Raw genomic sequence first — 13,704 nt, 5'->3', positions numbered from 1 at the left:
CGTGATCTCACGTAATGGCGGATTTCACTGTTGCATGCTGTACAGTGTTAAACACAGTTATTCAGTTATATCCTTCATGGCAACTTTCAGTAAGCCTGCACTGCTGTATCTTTTAAGTGTGTGCTGTAATATGATTCCATGTTTACATGCTTATTTACAAACGAGCATGCGTGACCTCCCGTAATGGCGGATATCTGTTACATCTTGTGTGTTAGACACAGTAATTTACTTTCGTATCCTTCATGGCAACTTTGAGTAATGCTGCACTGCGGGATTTGCTGTAAAATGATTCCATATTGTTTACATGCAAGGCAATTCCATACATTGCGCTTTACACGGGATACCGTTTTTACGAGCGCCGCATTACACGGAGACGTGAGCTCGCGCACATGGACGCCATATGCAATGATTTTTAAAGTTCATACACGCTTACAGAAATGCGTTTAAAACAGAAGCTAGATGATAAGGGGATGGGTCATCTGAAAACAGCTTTTTATAAAACTAATCACTGCAGATGTTTATCTGAGATGTTCTGAATTTAGTTTATGTACATGATAGTTTATATAATTGTACTATCAGTGATATTTATCCATCAGTTATATATGTAAGGGTATTTCTTAGTGATGGCGAAGTGAAGCTTTCTTGAAGCAGTGAAGCTTTCAACCCAATTGTATCGGAAAAAGGTTCATTACTCGAAGCTTTTTTAAATCAGAGCTCAATGAGGACCTCTGCTGGTGAAAGTGCTGTTTCACAACATGTTCCAGAACCAAACAACGTATTAATTATAAAAGCAAAACTTAATGGATTGACAAATTAAGGATAGATTCATAAATATATATATATTAAATACATGACCAAAGCATGTTCCATTTCATGCGAATGGTACTCCAAACAAAAATAACAGATTATGGACCTTGTCTTAAAAGTATAAAGTGTGAACCAATTAAAAAATATATCATGGTATTAAGTGGTGCAGAAAAGGCTTTTTACTACTATATATATAGTAGTAAAAATTTGAGACCGCGCGGACAGTGCGCGTACAGTCCGCGTACAACAGCGCATGCGCGTGAAAATATTTAGACAGGGCACTCCACTATAAACAATTATACAAAGGAAATAGACAGCATTTGGACACACACTATCGTTTTTCTTCTTTAACTTTTACTTCTTCCAAGAACAGAAAGCCCTGGAGCATGTTTGTTTGATTCCTGTTCTTTGTTGTCTTGTTGTTTGTTCTAAACTGTGTTTGCAATGGTGGATCAGTTACTTTTCTTCACCCAGTGTTTCCCCTACCATTATATAAGGGGGGCGCCCCGCCCTTGTAACGTCTCGACCCGCCCCCTTGAAGGTCAAGTATATTTTATTTGATTATCTTTATAGCGCCAGAGAACAATGCTATTTTATTAAACAAACTAAATAGGCCTCAAGTAATATGTTATTTATCTTATTTCTACGATGGCATGTCTTTTTGTCTGTGTTTGCGCATTTAAAATTATCCAATTGAGTGCGCACATTTATATTTTACTGTTCGGCTTAATTCACTGAATGCACGCTCTGTCATGTTGCGTGCAGTGCACGCCTCATAACTGAAAAGGTGACGGTGTTTTCCCACACACACGCGCGCATTCTCTCCCTCTCTATCATGCTGTACAGTAGCTATATACTATAACTCTGTGTAACAGTAACAGTGTATGCTGTCATATTTCTGAATTTGCATCGATATGTCTGCGCTATTAGGCTACGCGACCAGGGCTTGACAAACACCCGCCAAATGCAGGTAGATTTCGGCTGTGGCGGGTAAGACAGCCAATCCCACCAGCCACTTTGGCTGGTTGAATATTTTTTTAATTGTAGTTTTCTTAAAAGTTATGCGAAATTATAAACAATGCGCAATGACACTGGGAAACTACAACTCCAATGAGCACTCCCTGCACCCAGCGTAACGTACTGAGACACACGCACGATGCAGTGGAGGCTCGCGTTGGGGACCAAGCGCCAACGTTTTACCAGAGAGGGCAAAAGCTGATGAATTTGCGAATGCACGGGACGCAGTCTGAGCGCATGCACACACACTTTGGAAAGGATAAAACAATTGCATGGAAGTGACTGAAGGGATTTAAAGTGCGTGCACACTCTCTGGGCAAGAGCGGAGAGAAATTCATAGCGCATACCTGAATGCACACGTCCCAGTTTTGTCCGAAATCAAAGGAAACCCACAAGTGGAGAGGTTCGCACATCATTTTAATGTACGCTACTTTGTGCAAAAATAATACCCTCTCGACATTTGCCATTTAAAGTCTTAAATAACTTTTAACAGAAACCATGATCAAGCATATAAATTTTACTGCTGTTGTTAATAAATATTTCAAGTGTTTGTATAGGGTTTTTTTGTTTATCTTTTTAGTTAATCTTCTACACCGTGCTCCACTATTAATATATTAATTTAAAGTTAATCTATTTATGCCTTTCTAGCATGTTTTTCATGCACCTAAATATATCATATTATCTATACTGATATTAACAGCTAAATAATGTAGTCTTAATTCAGTCTGCATTTGAAAGTCAATCTGCATCTAATCTAGCAAAATCGAGTACAATTACTCAAAGTCATTTTAGGATGCCATAGTCAAGTTTAATCATATAAAATGTATTTTACCAGCAACAAAATTGTGGCCAGTGAAAATGCTGAGTGGGTAGTAACTTTGGAAAACAACTAGCCACTTTGGCTGGTGAGCAAAAAAGTTATTGTCAAGCCCTGTACGCAACATACAATAAAACTCACATTTGAAATAAAAAAGCTTATAACAAAAAAAGACACGATGAGAAAACAGCAGTAAGGCTTCAATGTAAATGTATGGTTAGTTTGTCAGACAATTATAAATCGAGTTTATATATCAGGATTTCAGCAGAGTTAAAGGATTGGTTGGATTAAACTCAAGGTGTGACTGCATCGTGTTTACCCACTACTTTATAGTCGACTCGTTTTATGTCTGACAACAGAACAGATAATTAAAAAAAAACAGGATTATTCTCTCCAACAAATGCATCATTTAAAATTTGTTTATCATATAAATTTACTAACTTGACGAACAATGAATGAGCAATAATATATATATTACCTACCCAACCCCCCCCCCCCAAAGCTGTAAACCTAGGGGAAACACTGTCACCTATCCTAATGTTTTAATGTACTGGCGCTGCTCAGCGGCTGACACGCACATGGGAGCTCTGAATGTCTGGTCAATGTTTGTTACTATATGTTGTCTTTTTTTGTTGGTTTACTAAGTATAGAGTTGGATGTTAAGTCGTTAGATGTTAAGTCGTGTTTTTATATCGCCAAATCGTGTCTTTGGATCGTCAAGTCGTGTTTTTGAACGATTCGAATGTAAACGTCTGAAATTGGATGCAAACAACATGGCTTACTTGGAACTTTTTTTGGCGATTACTCTACTTTCTCTACTTCTATCAAACGCCGAGCCAGCCAGGATAATCTACGGTAGACATCAACTACTTCAGCTGGGCCTTACAACACAGCTGCAGTGGACACCTCCAACAGATTTTCCTGTGGAATGTATTCGTTCACCTGAACAGCGATCTACCAGGATAAAGAGAAAGCGTGGCTCAAGAGGAGGAATTAAACGCCGCGTTCGAGCAAGGGGATCTAAACCTCCACTACCCACTATAGTCCTTTCCAACGTGAGATCGCTAAGGAACAAATTAGATGAACTCCATGCCTCTACGCAATATAGGTATGAATATAGAGATAGTTGTCTGTTATGCTTCAGTGAGACTTAGCTAAGCGATGCAACGAATGATGAGAGTCTTTCCCTACCTGGCTTTGGCACACCATTAAGACTTGATAGAGACCAACAAGCCACGGGGAAATCAACCGGTGGAGGATTATGTATATATATTAACACCAAGTGGTGCAGACAACATATTATTAGACACACAATCAATTCTCCAAACATAGAACTATTATCAGTTTCTTTAAGACCTCTATATTTACCACGAGAGTTTGGGCAACTATTTGTATGTCTAGTGTATATTCCTCCTGATGCAGATTATAAAGCAGCTGCAGATGCGATATATCATCATGTACAAGAACTTGAAGCAGCGTCCTCAGATACTCCCAAACTTATTCTGGGTGATTTCAACGGCTGCTCTCTGTCATCTGTACTACCCCACTACCCCACGCATCAGTGCGTGTGTGGGATGATGACAGTGTGACCGCTCTGCAGGGCTGTTTTGACTGCACGGAGTGGAGTGTTTTTGACTGTGTAGATGTTGATGACCATGCAGATGTTGTCACGTCATATATTAACTTTTGTGTTGACAATGTGATCCCGACAAAATGTGTGAAACAGTTCTCTAATTCAAAACCCTGGATTACAACTGAAATTAAAAAACTGTTAGTGGATAAAGAAAGAGCCTTTAAAGCAAATGACAGGTGTGGAGGGAAGCTGATTCAGAGGGAAATACAGATGAAAATTAAACAGGGTAAGAGACAATATAAAGATAAAGTTGAAAAACAACTTAAAGAGAATAACTCTCGTATGGCGTGGAGGGGTATTAAAACTATTATAGGTCAAAACCATCTCCACTCTGACACTCCGGTACATTCAGTCGAACAAGCAAATGCCCTGAATGAACATTTTGCGAGATGGGAGAGTGACTTGCCACCTACACCAATCAGCTTTGATGGAACAGCAAGTGCATCAATCAGGGTAAGCTGTGAGGAAGTAGTGCGGATCTTCTCCCATATAAGGATGCGGAAAGCTGCTGGCCCTGACAGGCTGGAAGGCACCGTCCTAAAAAGCTGCAAAGAACAACTGAGCCCAGTGTTTAAAGGACTGTTTCAGAAATCACTTGACACACACAAAGTCCCAAAGATATGGAAAATAGCAGAAATCTTACCACTCGCTAAGACACCCAAACCAGTTGGATTGAATGATTTTAGACCAGTGGCACTCACTTCTGTAGCCATGAAGTGCTTTGAGCGGATTATTTTAACTCATCTCAAAATACAAACCCAAGCTCACATGGACACATTACAGTTTGCTTATAGAGAGAAAAGGGGTGTGGAAGATGCTGTTACAACTCTCCTAAATGGAATTTATAAACACATTGAAACACCAGGGGCCGGATTCACAAAAAATTCTTAAGAAGAAAAATCTTCTTAACTGTCATTTTTTTCTTAAATTCAAGCTTAAGAAAAAATATATGTTTTGTATTCTCAAAAAAGCTTCTGAAGAACGTTCTTATTTTTTTCCTTAAGTATGTTCTTAAGAAAAAACTTAAGAAGAATTCCAATTCTCGAAAAATAAACTGTCTTAAATAACATCTTAAAGTTAGGATAACCTTACAGTAGTCTTAAATCTCAAAATGTAAGATGTTTTATAAGTTAATGTGATTGTTTTAAATGTGACATGTTGTTTGTAGTCTGAAATGGCAATTTAATCAGTTTACTTCACATAGATTAGTTTAAAGAGGAATTCCACACTCATATAATGAAGTTTAATGGCTACTCAGTATATGAAACACAAATAAGTATTAGTGATAATATTAGCAAACATTTAACTTCCTCCGTAATAGCCTACATTCATTGTAAAATTACTTAACAGCTAAAAGTCGCTCTAAGCGGGAGGCGAACCGGTAATCGCTCCGTCATGTGAGTTGAGGGCTCCGAAACCGCGGGCACGCTTCACCCTCCGCGTCCGTCTCTTGACGCGTGAGCGCGGGTCGCGGGAGACGAAGCCGTGGGCACGGAGATGAAGCAGGCACACCCGGAGCGCTCGACCCGCATGACGGACCGATTGGGACATTATGGAATTATACGCACCGCACCGCCTTAAAGACTAGCTGGCCTCTGTTACAACAGCGAATAACATCTTGTAATTGTCCTAATGCATCACTCGTTTGTATCGCGTTAATGATCGCAAGCTAGCCAAAATAGTAATGGATAACGTTAAAGTGTATTGTTACCTCATTAGCAGGGTATCTTAATTCATTTAAAAGCTTGTAATTTTTTTTTTTCTTAAGACACAAATTTAAGATATTCTTAAGAAAAAAATTGAGAACTTCTTAAGAAATGTTTGAGAATTCCACTTAGGAACATTCTTACGCACTTCTTATAATTTATCTTAAGAACTTTCTTATTTTTTGTCTTAAGAATGTTTTCGTGAATCCGGCCCCAGCTTCTTATGTACGCATCCTGTTTGCAGACTTCTCCTCAGCTTTTAATACCATCCAGTCACACATATTGATAGAGAAGCTGACAAGCATGGGGGTAAACCTCACTCTTTTAAAGTGGATTCAGGACTTTTTAACAGGCAGACAACAGTATGTGAGGGCGGGTCATGGTCGGTCAAGAACCATTGTGACAAACACAGGAGTACCACAAGGATGTGTTTTATCACCATTGTTATTTATTTTATATACTAATGACTGTGTCAGTCACCATTCAAACTGTTCACTGATTAAGTTTGCAGATGATGCGGCTTTAGTCGGTTTTTTAACAAATAATAATGAACTGGATTACAGGACGGAGGTCGACCAATTCCATGAATGGTGCAATCAAAACTCATTAATTTTAAACATCTCTAAAACAAAAGAAATGGTGATTGATTTTAGGAAACGGCACTATCCACTGCAACCTGTTACTATTCAAGGGACTGTCATTGAGACTGTGATGGAATATAAGTATCTGGGCACTATTATTGATTATAAACTCAACTGGTCTGCCAACACACTAGCAAGATATATAAAAGCACAGCAGCGGCTCTATTTTTTAAGGAAATTGCGTAGTTTTAATGCAGACACAACAACTTTGACATTGTTTTATTTAACATTTATTCAGAGTGTAGTGTCTTTTGCCATCCAGTGCTGGGGGGGAGGTCTTTCTGTCCAGAACAGGAATATGCTGGATAAGGTGACCAAAATGGGCAGGAAAATTACTGGATCTGATGTTAAAACCATCGCCAATCTTACAGACCAGTATACCCTCAATCTGGCATTGAGGATACTGGATGAGCCATCCCACCCACTTTTCTTAGAGTTAATTTTACTCCCATCAGGATGTAGATTTCGAATGCCATCAACAAAAACGAAACGTGCCATTACTTCATTTGTACCGAGGAGCATTCAGTTACTGAACAGATCAGACAGAGGCACAAAAAAATAATTTTTTATAGACATTTTTAATTAGACATTTTTAATTAGTTATCGATTTATTTAGATATTGGACTTATTGTATGCCATTATTATTGCTATTATTGTTGTCTTGTGTTGTTTATGTTTTGTTTTTTAATGTTTGCAATGTTGTTGGATGTTTGTTAATGTGGCTTCCTTGAGTGCAGAACAAATTCCCTTCGGGGCAATAAAAGGTTTCAATTCAATACTGTAAATGTCGCCAAATCAGTGCTGCCCTGACAGCCTGTTAGACTAATAATTTGAATAAGAAATCATTTGTATTGCGTATAGTGTCGAACGCGGCCATCCGCGTGAAGCCGCGGGGAGTATACTCGAAAAGCTGCGCGGACGCGAGCCGGACGCGGACGTGGAAAAAAGGTATACCCCGGCCTTAAACCTTTGAATCAGATAACGAAGCAGTCACGTGGGTGTGTGTGAAACGAAGCTTCGGACGTCATTGGTCATGTGATTTTGCCAGAAATCGATTAGCTTCGATACAAAGCTTCAATGAAAATCGGTTCGTTTTTTTGACACACGCTTCGGAGCTTCGGTGTCACTGGTAACATCACTAGTATTTCTGTGGACAATTTATGCTAACAGCTGTTTATAACTCTCTTACAGGTCTGCATCCCTCTCATCAATACAAAACTATGAAGTGGAAAAACACTTTTTGGACATAAAGTTATATGGTAACATGAGCCACATGAGCAGCTCTGTTGTTGATCAGTTTCTTATACAAGTTAAGTTTTTGAATTGAGTTTGTTTCCAAATAAACTGAAAATGTCCTACTGACCTTCATTTCTATTTTTTATTATATTGTTAACTTCTTAATAAACCTCAAACAAACATGTATACATTTGTCCTCACATTCTTTACTGTAGTTCCCAACATTGCTGCCTCATTATGCAGCTCATTATTCAGGCTTTTTTTTTGGTAGCTGTCAATCAATTCTTCTCGCATACAGCCCCTCTAAACAAAAAGTGTCTTACAATTTCTAAATCAATATATTGCTTTATGTGAATGACTAAGCAGAGTGATTTTCAAATAATTTTAAAGAAAAAAACTCTAGAATACTAGATTCTGTTTAGAAAAGTATTGTTAAAACAAGTTTAGTATGGGTTTTGTGGACTTTTATCAGTGACTTAAAAATTTTGCTTTTTTTTTAAAACAAAACATGCATAAACATTTTTCTCTCAAAAACACAAACATGTACATACATGTAGCTCATATAATATTTTAGCCCAGTTTGTGCTGAACGCAGTGGTATGAGACACTTGCCATTAATATGTGTAAAGCAACTGAAAAAAGACCAAATGTAAGAGCATGTCAGAACCTTTGACAGTGTCCTTAAATGGTCAGACCCCAGAGGGTTAAAATTTCAATTAAACAAAACATATTATAAAAAAGTAGTGCTGTTGGTTAAAAGCCTTATTTTTTAGGTTTAGTTACACAGAATTCATAATAAATTAATGTATTTTATAAAATGTCATAAAACTGGGGCCCCCCCGGCACCATCTTGCGGCCCCCAGTTTGAGAACCACTGCTTAGGGACATCTCACTCTGGATGAAGGATCACCATCACCAGCTGAACCTTGCAAATATGGAGCTGCTTGTCATATCGTCTGACCCTAAGGTTCAGCACAACCTTTCCATTCAAATAGGTTCTTCGACCATTACGCCTTTCAAAACAGCCAAACACCTGGGCGTGGTCATTAATGATCAGCTTAGCTTCTCGGAGCACGTTGCCAGCACCTCATGTTCTTGTAGATTCATCCTCTACAACAGGAGTGGGGAACCCTGGGTCCTGGAGGGCCACTGTCCTGCAGAGTTTAGTTCCAACCATAATCAAACACACCTGAATGTCATTTCCAAGTAGCCTTAAAAACTTTAATTAATTTTTCAGGTGTGTTTAATTAGGACCAGGGTTCCCCACCCCTGCTCTACAGTATTACAAAAATTACACCTTTCCTAAATGAACATGCTACCATGTCCTGTCCAGACTGGACTATTGCAATGCATTACTGGCCAGACTCCCAGCCTGCACAACCAAACCAGATCCAGAATGCAGCGGCAAGAGTGGTCTTCAATGAGCCAAAAGTGGCGCACGTCACTCCTCTCTTTGCCAAGTTACACTGGCTTCCTTTAGCTGCTTTCATCAAATTCAAAGCTCTGCTCCCGGCCTTTAAAACCACCACTGGGTCAGCATCCTCTTATTTTTACTTGCTTATACAGATTTACGTACCCTCACAATCCCTGCACTCTGTCACTGAGCAACGGCTTGTGGTGCCATCTTAAAATGGAGAAAAAAATCCCCATCTTGTACCTCTCTGGAACTGTTCCACATGTGGAATAATCTGCCGGACTCTGTAGCCGTCTTTAAGAATTGGTTAAAAACCCATCTCTTCCAACAACACCTCACTTATTAATTCAGAGCTCAATATCTTTTTTATTTTCCATCCTTATCTGTACATTTCCTGTGTAAGAAAAACAATTACTAACTAACCCTTGGCTATGTTAGACTTAATGAGACTAGTTCTATTGCACTTATGTATTGCTGTTTTTGTGTTGCTCTAATGGCTTCTATTGTTTATCTCAGTTCTAAGTCGCTTTAGACAAAAGCGTCTGTTAAATGACTAAACGTAAATAAAAACAGCTGATTTATCGTCCCTTTAATAAAGTGTACAGGTGGATGTATGGAGAAGTGTGTGTGTTTCAACTTTTCTAAGAGGGCTAAAAAAACTAGCAATCATCATTAAAGCACCACCCCCAGGTTAAATTACACTAGACCTCTAGCAAATGTGTTATGCATGCGTTCAGTCGGAAAATTTTAAACGTCCTGGTTACATATATAACCATGGTTCTCTAATGGAGGGAACAAAATGTTGTGCTGATGACGACAGTAGGTGTGCTCTTGAGAGTCAATCTGGTCTGACTTGTGTGTAAAACGGCAATGAAATTGCAATGAAATTATAAGAGAACCTATAAGAGATATTAAAGAGGGGCACTATGGAGACCATACCTCACCCACTGGAGGAGCCTGTATGGAGATAGACAATAGTCTTGCCTTATGAGGAGAACACATGTCAAAAAATGTATAGAGAACTCACAATGTGGAGGAGACACTGAAACGGGTATATCGCTGGGAAACACTATCCATGTGAGATAGTGGAGAAAAATGACTGGACATAAATCACAGTACTGGCATAATTCAGACAAAAATACTGGACTGATAAAGACTGCTCCGTTCAGTCGGTCTCGGAAAGCCAATGATGGAAAAGGTACCAACCCATTCATTTATAAAGACATGTTGGTATAGGACCCTACTCACCTAAGAAGGGGAGAGGGTGCTAAGCAAGCGGGCTGACACTGGCTCCACCTGAAGATTGTAAAATTGGCGAACACATTAGGTGTCAACCAACCCGCAGTAGGGCTGCACGATAATGAGAAAATATGCAATAGTTCTGTTGTTGGGTGCGATGGCGATATGCCTTGCGATATGTCTTTCTTAGAGAAATTATATTTTTATTTGCTTTTATTTTTATCATTTAGATATGTAATGAAATAAACAGGTAATGCATATTCGAAATATGTAATTACATTTAAGTCAGGCTAAAAAACTATGCAATACATCAACTAGTAATGTGTGACCATGACGCAGTACTTGATTTATATTTATATTAATTTTATAAATCCAACCACTCCAAACTCTCTTTGCTTTCTCTTTGACATGAACAAAGCTGAATGCAGTTTACTGTTACTTTACTGCAATACTTGTGAAGATGATTCACAAGTGGAATGAGGGATTTATTAACATTGTGAGAGGTGTAGAAAGACTAACTTTATACAATAATATGTATAGTATATTAACGATAGACAACAATGTAGATCTATCGATTATAAATAGGTCTAAAGATTATAAAGTTGATAGGTTTGTGTGGAAGCAGTAAAAGTGCCTCTCTTTCTATTCCTCTCTTGCAGATTAACATTGTAGCTCATAAAATATTGTAGCCCAGTTTGTGCTGAACGCAGTGTTATAAGACACTTACCATTATTATGTTTTAAAGAAACTGAAAAAAGACCAAATGTAAGAGCATGTCACAACCTCTGTCCCAAAATGGTCGGACCCCAGAGGGTTAAAAGAGCTTAATTCGTCATTATTTCAGATTCAAAAGTATACTCCATATAAAGTATGTATGGTATACTCCATATAGAGTCATCTTACATAATGCCTGTTTGACCGTTTGAGCTATAATTGCTCGTTCAGTGCAATAGGCTTGTCATTTTTAGATATAAAAAGACGGTTCATTAATTATAATATTACAAAAATGGGAGAAAGAAAGTGCAGCACGTGGCTGTGACTTTATATAAACAAGAGCCAGTTTTCATCGCCATAGAAACCGGAGGCAGGCTTGAGACTGCACATGCACTATAGCGCGTTAGTGCTGACTTATTCTTCACAGCTGTTCTCTGATCGACTTGAGTTTCATCAGACCCGGTACCTGAAGAAATTAAAATGGGACCGACTCAGACCCGACAAAATATAAACCTGTGTCCTTCTGTGAAGACCTCTAATGAATAAAACTATGATCAAGTTCAGAAACATGGAAGGATACAATGTGACACAGATCAATTCGTCGCACCCAATTCATCGAGAAAAAGAGAGCACACGAACGCACAGCGAACTCAAGACACGACGTGCTCACACGCATAATGTCATTATCACAGACAAAAAAACTAAATTTGATGCCAGATATACGTGGGTGGTTGTTAATATACTTGAGAGAGCCGCCCAAGTAAAGTAAGTGTGTGGGAAACACCTTCTGAATGGTGTAATTTGGACAATCTAAGCATGCAACACACAAATGATAGACATGTAAAATAAATTTAAGTTATCGCAGTTCCCTGCGATATGTATATTGCATATATATAATTTTTCTCGTGCAGCCCTAACCCGCAGCTCTTTATATGTCGGTTTGAGTGGCGCCCTGTGCCGATGCCCAAGAGGAGGCCACACCTCTAGTGGAGTGAGCCCTCACTCCAAATGGGCAAGGCAGCTCCTGGGAGCGGTAGCCAAAGTGATGGCATCCACTATCCAGTAAGCCAATCTCTGCTTATGTTCCCTGTGTGTAAAAATGCAGTGCGTGTACCGGACACAGCAATGACAGGGTTGGGTCATCTCCCCCAGAGGGGAGACTTGCAAGTTCACCTGATCCCTGAAGGGAGTAGTGGGAACGTTGGGCACGTAGCAAGGTTCACCGAAGGTCCTGTCTCAGGGGAATCAGCCAAGAAGGAGCAGTTGTTAGTAGCGAGAGCTTCGAGTACCAGGTCTGGTTGGCCACAGGGGTGCAACTACAAGAACCTGATGCACTTCCTCCCTGAATTTGCTTAGAACCTGAGGAAAGAGGCTCACTAGGGGAAGGCGTACTTCCTCACATAACGTGGCCACGGATGAGCTAAGGCATCCATGTTAAGGGGAACCCTTGGTCAGGGCAAACCACAGCGGACAATGAGTGTTGTCTAGTGAAGCAAACAGGTCGACCTGGGCTTTGCCAAACATCTCCCAAATGCCCCAGATCACATTGGGGTGGAGTCTCCACTCTTCACAAAAAATTCAGACACGTCAACATTGACTGAGCATGCTCATGGTGAGATGCGTTGTCACTGACATTGAGTCCAATTCAATCCTGAGAAAATAGAGGCGCTTCGCGGGGAGAGCTTGCTTTTTCCAGTTTACCCAAAGACCCAGATAGTCTAGGTGTTGTTACACTAAGTCCCTGTGGGCTCAAACCAGTTCTTGCGAGTGCGCTAGGATGAGCCAGTCCTCAAGATAATTGAGAATGTAAATGCCTTGTTGCCTGAGTGGCGAAGTGGCCCCTTCTGCGACTTTGGTAAAGACATGGGGAGACAGGGAAAGACAGAAGGAAAGGACCCTGTACTGATATGCCTTCCCCTTGAAAGTAAACAGAAGAAAGCCTGGTAACAAACCTTCGCCAGGATGCGTCTCTGTGATAAACATTGTAAACAGCATGAGATAAAAATATATTTGTTCAGCATGAAGCCACCTTTGCCCAAAGCACCACAGCATTTTAGCCTCTGACAGTGGTATACAGAATACAGCGAACCTTGGGAGGGCGCCTGGCAAATTGTATCGCATAGCTGAGACAGATCATACGCACCAACCAACGCAACGGTCTGGGCAGCGACAACCATGCTACCAGACACTGGGCGAGAGGCATGAGAAACACAAGAGAAATTATCCACTTTGTAGTACCGGGGGGGGGGGGGGTGTCATGGCCATATGGTGGAGCGTGGGGAAAGCCAAGCTTACCAGATAAGAGGAGACTGCCAAACCTGTCAACCATTGGGGGTCCGAAAGTTGTTTGGTGCCTGAAAAGGAAGAGAAACATTGCCCAGGGAGGACAGATTGAAATGCTCTTTTATTGGGTGAAAAATTTTTAAGTCTTGAAAGCCTTAGTCGTTCCATCTGCGGGCACACATGCACCGCAATAGCAC

The 13,704-nt window shown here is 40.0% G+C and overlaps 1 protein-coding gene across 1 annotated transcript in view; it reads right to left on the bottom strand.

Moving 5' to 3' along the window:
• Positions 1-13,704, bottom strand: part of adcy1b (adenylate cyclase 1b) — a 579,599-nt gene that overhangs the window by 543,144 nt on the left and 22,751 nt on the right. The gene's annotated exons all lie outside the window — the stretch shown is intronic.

Source organism: Misgurnus anguillicaudatus, chromosome 2 (genome assembly GCF_027580225.2).
Source record: "Misgurnus anguillicaudatus chromosome 2, ASM2758022v2, whole genome shotgun sequence".
NCBI classification, from domain to species: Eukaryota; Metazoa; Chordata; class Actinopteri; order Cypriniformes; family Cobitidae; genus Misgurnus; species Misgurnus anguillicaudatus.
The sequence above is the reverse complement of the archived record's forward strand: the minus strand, read 5'-3'. Positions and strand labels throughout refer to the sequence as shown.